This window comes from Oryctolagus cuniculus, chromosome 13 (genome assembly GCF_051225735.1).
Source record: "Oryctolagus cuniculus isolate XC-2025 breed Fujian yellow rabbit chromosome 13, ASM5122573v1, whole genome shotgun sequence".
Classification (NCBI taxonomy): domain Eukaryota; kingdom Metazoa; phylum Chordata; class Mammalia; order Lagomorpha; family Leporidae; genus Oryctolagus; species Oryctolagus cuniculus.
The window spans coordinates 724,814-730,236 of NC_142879.1; the positions used below are offsets into that span (position 1 = coordinate 724,814).

General features: G+C 65.0%; 1 long non-coding RNA gene across 1 annotated transcript; it reads left to right on the forward strand.

Moving 5' to 3' along the window:
• Nucleotides 1–221: 221 nt before the first annotated feature.
• LOC149122454 (uncharacterized) lies at nucleotides 222–1,857 on the forward strand. Its single transcript, XR_016219293.1, has 2 exons — nucleotides 222–386; nucleotides 1,634–1,857. It is a non-coding gene; the product is annotated as an uncharacterized LOC149122454 (long non-coding RNA).
• Nucleotides 1,858–5,423: the final 3,566 nt, after the last annotated feature.

Genomic DNA, 5,423 nt, shown 5'->3' on the forward strand with positions numbered 1-5,423 from the left:
TGGGTGCCCCTGGTCCGACTCCACCTGCCCTCAGCCGCGGGTTCCTGGGGCCCCCACCCCTGCCACATCTCCTCTCCCGACACGGCCCTGCCTGTCCTGACTCAGAGCTGCTTCCTGATGGGAGTGGGGGTTCCTGGGGGCCTGGCCAGACGCTGCTTAGAGCGAGGCTCTCCCTTGCAGCCGCCCCCACAGTGACGTAGCAGGCAGGGGTTGGGGTGGGCTCCTGCTCAGCCCTCTTGCTCTTTGCTGGACAGAACATGGGTGGGGCGGGTTTCTAACTGAGTTTGGCTCCATGAAGCAGACTCTGTTACATCACCAACAGCAGCAGGAACACGCCATCTGAGCCAAGTACCGCCAACAGCCTGTTCCGAGAAGCGGGAACCATGGTGCGTGACAAGCATGGGCGCTGGCGGCTGCACTTCCCTGAAAAGGAGCAAGCCCTGAGGGGTGGAGCCAGGCTGGGGGCGCTGTGGGGGCCCTCTGGGTGGGGGAGCGGCAGTCAGTAAGTGTGGGAGACAGAGGAATGCACACGGACAAGTGTGCTGACCCCGCTGCTCCCAGCGAATGGAGCAAGCCTGGGACAAACAGAAGGCACCACAGGGTCCCAGTGAGAAAAGCCAACGAAAACAGGCGGTTTTACTCAAATTTACAAAACCATTGGACTTTGCATTCAGAGCCTGTGTTTTGGTGACAGCAAGCCTCCATGTAGTGTGTGAAGGGGCAGGCAGGGGTCAGGGGAGAAGGTGTGGGTTGTAGGGGAAGAGAACAAAGTGCTCCCTTGACACTGGGAAGGGTTTTGGAAGAAATGGAACTGAGTCAGACTCGAAGGAGCCAGCAGGGAAACAGTTCAAGGACGTGCTGAAAACAGCGGCAGGATTGGAGGCAGACGCTACGGGGGGGCGGGGCCAGGGCCTTCACACTACAGAGGGGGTGGGGGGCCGGGGCCTTCACACTACAGAGGGGGTGGGGGGCCAGGGCCTTCACACTATGGGGGGGTGGGGCCGGGGCCTTCACACTATGGGGGGGCTTGGGCCGGGGCCTTCACACTACAGAGGGGGCAGGGGGGCCGGGGCCTTCACACTACAGAGGGGGTGGGGGGCCGGGGCCTTCACACTACAGAGGGGGTGGGGGGCCGGGGCCTTCACACTACAGAGGGGGTGGGGGACCGGGGCCTTCACACTACAGAGGGGGCAGGGGGCCGGGGCCTTCACACTACGGGGGTGCGGGCAGGGGCCTTCACACTACAGAGGGGGCGGGGGGCCAGGGCCTTCACACTATGGGGGGGTGGGGCCGGGGCCTTCACACTATGGGGGAGCTTGGGCCAGGGCCTTCACACTACAGAGGGGGCAGGGGGCCGGGACCTTCACACTACAGAGGGGGTGGGGGACCGGGGCCTTCACACTACAGAGGGGGGGGGGCCGGGGCCTTCACACTACGGGGGGGCGGGGCCGGGGCCTTCACACTACAGAGGGGGCAGGGGGCCGGGGCCTTCACACTATAGGGGGACGGGGGCCGGGGCCTTCACACTATAGGGGGCCGGGGGCCGGGGGCCTTCACACTACAGAGAGGGCTGTAGTGCCCGCATCCCATATGGGCACCGGCTCAAGTCCTGGCTGCTCCTCTTCCGATCCAGCTCTGCTGTGGCCTGGGAAAGCAGTGGAAGATGGCCCACATCCTTAGGCCCCTGGGAGACCCAGAGGAAGCTCCTGGCTCCTGGCTTTGGATTGACCCAGCTCTGGCTGTTGCAGCCATTTGGGGAGCGAACCAGCGGATGGGAGACCTCTCTCTTTTTCCCTCTCTGTGTAACTCTACCTCTCAAACACTTCAAATAAATAAATAAAGTCTATAAAAAAAGAGAGGCAACCTACCAAACCCTGATGCATCACTTAACAAACAAGAAAAGTGTCTGTTTTAATTTTGATGGATTCAGATGTGAAAGCAGTGCAGGGAGAGGCCCTGGTCCCAACAGCCAGGGTCGGGCCAGGCCGAAGCCAGGCACCTGGAGCTCCACAGGGCTCTGGGGTGGGTGGCAGGTGGCGGGGCGTCACCGCTGCACCAGCAGGGATCTGGACGGGAGGTGGCGAGGCCAGGGCTTGGGCCAGAGCTCCTCTCCAGGATGGCGGCATGGAGAGCCACAGGGCAGCCCTGCCGGCCGCCGCAGGTCGGGAGCTCGCTCACCACCGGCCAGCGCTCCCAAAGCGCCTGTAGCCGTCAGCACCGGGTGATGAACAGATCTTCGCCCCCTTTGTTCACTGACGAGAATGGACAAGTGCTCAGGAAATACTGAGAAGGCGACGACACAGCCCTGAGGCCAGTGCCGCGTCGTCCTGTGAGGGCGGCCACCAGCTGTCGGAGACTGCCGCGCTCCTCCTCGGTGGCCTCGTCTCACTCGGACATTCTCACGGTGTCGCCACACCCTGGGTCACCTCACTCTGAGCGTCGCCTCGCCCTCGGTCTCCTCACTCTGTGTCCCCGCGCCCTCGGTCACCTCACTCTGTTTCCCTTCGTCCTTGGTCTCCTCACTCTGAGGGTCACCTCGCCCTCGGTCACCTCACTCTGTGTCCCCGCGCCCTGGGTCACCTCACTCTGTGTCCCCGCGCCCTCGGTCTCCTCACTCTGTGTCCCCGCGCCCTCGGTCTCCTCACTCTGTGTCCCTTCGTCCTTGGTCTCCTCACTCTGAGGGTCACCTCGCCCTCGGTCTCCTCACTCTGTGTCCCTTCATCCTCGGTCACCTCACTCTGTGTCCCCGCGCCCTCGGTCACCTCACTCTGTGTCCCCGCGCCCTTGGTCTCCTCACTCTGTGTCCCCGCGCCCTCAGTCACCTTACTCTGAGGGTCACCTCGCCCTCGGTCTCCTCACTCTGTGTCCCTTCATCCTCGGTCACCTCACTCTGTGTCCCCGCGCCCTCTGTCTCTTCACTCTGCGTCCCCACGCCCTCGGTCACCTCACTCTGTGTCCCCTCACCCTCGGTCTCCTCACTCCGTGTCCCCGCGCCCTCGGTCACCTCACTCTGTGTCCCCGCGCCCTCGGTCTCCTCACTCTGTGTCCCCGCGCCCTCGGTCTCCTCACTCCGTGTCCCCGCGCCCTCGGTCTCCTCACTCTGTGTCCCCGCGCCCTCGGTCTCCTCACTCCGTGTCCCCGCGCCCTCGGTCTCCTCACTCCGTGTCCCCGCGCCCTCGGTCTCCTCACTCTGAGGGTCGCCTAGCCCTTGGTCACCTTACTCTGAGGGTCACCTCGCCCTCGGTCTCCTCACTCTGTGTCCCTTCATCCTCGGTCACCTCACTCTGTGTCCCCGCGCCCTCGGTCTCTTCACTCCGTGTCCCCGCGCCCTCGGTCTCCTCACTCCGTGTCCCCGCGCTCTCGGTCACCTCACTCCGTGTCCCCGCGCCCTCGGTCACCTCACTCCGTGTCCCCGCGCTCTCGGTCTCCTCACTCCGTGTCCCCGCGCTCTCGGTCACCTCACTCTGTGTCCCCGCGCCCTCGGTCACCTCACTCCGTGTCCCCGCGCCCTCGGTCTCCTCACTCTGTGTCCCCGCGCCCTCGGTCTCTTCACTCCGTGTCCCCGCGCCCTCGGTCTCCTCACTCCGTGTCCCCGCGCTCTCGGTCACCTCACTCCGTGTCCCCGCGCCCTCGGTCACCTCACTCCGTGTCCCCGCGCTCTCGGTCACCTCACTCTGTGTCCCCGCACCCTCGGTCACCGCACTCTGTGTCCCCGCGCCCTCGGTCACCTCACTCTGTCCCCGCGCCCTCGGTCTCCTCACTCTGTCCCTGCGCCCTCGGTCTCCTCACTCTGTGTCCCTTCATCCTCGGTCTCCTCACTCCGTGTCCCCGCGCTCTCGGTCACCTCACTCCGTGTCCCCGCGCCCTCGGTCTCCTCACTCCGTGTCCCCGCGCCCTCGGTCACCTCACTCCGTGTCCCCGCGCCCTCGGTCTCCTCACTCTGAGGGTCGCCTAGCCCTTGGTCACCTTACTCTGAGGGTCACCTCGCCCTCGGTCTCCTCACTCTGTGTCCCTTCATCCTCGGTCACCTCACTCCGTGTCCCCGCGCCCTCGGTCTCCTCACTCCGTGTCCCCGCGCCCTCAGTCACCTCACTCTGTGTCCCCGCGCCCTCGGTCTCCTCACTCTGTCCCCGCGCCCTTGGTCTCCTCACTGAGCTCTCTCTGTCGCCTCACTCTGAGCTCTCAGTATCGCGGACACCGCTCCCCGCTGTTTACCCTCCTGGTCGCTCCGGGTGGAGATGGAAGGACTCGGCTTTGCTGCTGCTGTGGCGGGAACGCGGCCCCAGCACGCAGACGCAACGTGTGCTGCACACGTGACTCGCACTGCACACGTGACACCACACATGTGCCATCATGTGGCACACGTGACGCCGCAGCCGCCCCTAGTCTCTGGCCTGCTCGTGCTCGCTCCCCACCCCGTGAGAACTCCGGCTCAGTGCACATTTTTTAAAAATATATTTATTTATTTGAAAGTCCAAATTACAGAGAGAGGAGAGGCAGAGAGAGAGAGAGGTCTTCCATCTGCTGGTTCACTCCTCAGATGGCCGCAATGGCTGGAGCTGCGCCGATCCGGAGCCAGGAGCCAGGAGCTGCTTCTGGGTCTCCCACGAGGGTGCAGGGGCCCAAGGACTTGGGCCATCTTCCACTGCCTTCCCAGGCCACAGCAGAGAGCTGGATTGGAAGAGGAGCAGCCAGGACTCGAACCGGCGCCCATATGGGATGCTGGCAGCGCGGGCGGTGGCTTTTACCCGCCGGCCACGGCGCCGGCCCCTCAGCACTTGGACCGGCCTGGCCTCCGCGAATCTCGGGAGGAAAGTCGGAACTCCGCCCTCCACTGTGGCCGGTCTCCGTGGGGCCGCTCCAGGGCGTGCACCCACCCGTCCAGGCGTGAGCGGGCTGGCGCAGCTGAGCCTCCTCTGGCCTCCGTGACTCAGAGGACCCGCGCCTTCGGAGGGGGCGCCCCGACTTTCCCAGGAGAGCCCGAGACGACGACCGGCATGTCGGCCTTGGCCGCCTCCCTCCGCCTTTCTGGGGCTCCTGCCGCCCCTGGCAGAGGGGTCGCCCCCCCCAGTCTCTGACACAAGCTTGCGCGCCCACGAACCAAGGCTGCCAGGAAACAACGCAGAGCCAGGCGCCTGCGCCCTCGGTGGACGCGCCCCCTGCCCGGGGCTGCTGGGGGAGGGGCGGGCACCGCCTGTGAAACCAGCCCAGCCCACCGAGGCGTCTTCCACTGGCTCCTGGGGCAGCGCCTAATGTTCCGGAACCTTCTGCAGTGAGCTCCCGGCAGATGGGCCAAGACTCTGGGTGGCATTTTTCTGGTCAATCAGGGTGCAAGCGGAAGGCACAAGGCACAAGGCACGGGTTTGTGTGTATTTTGGGGGTGGGGATCCGTGTGTGGATGGAATCCTTATTTAGAGGGACCA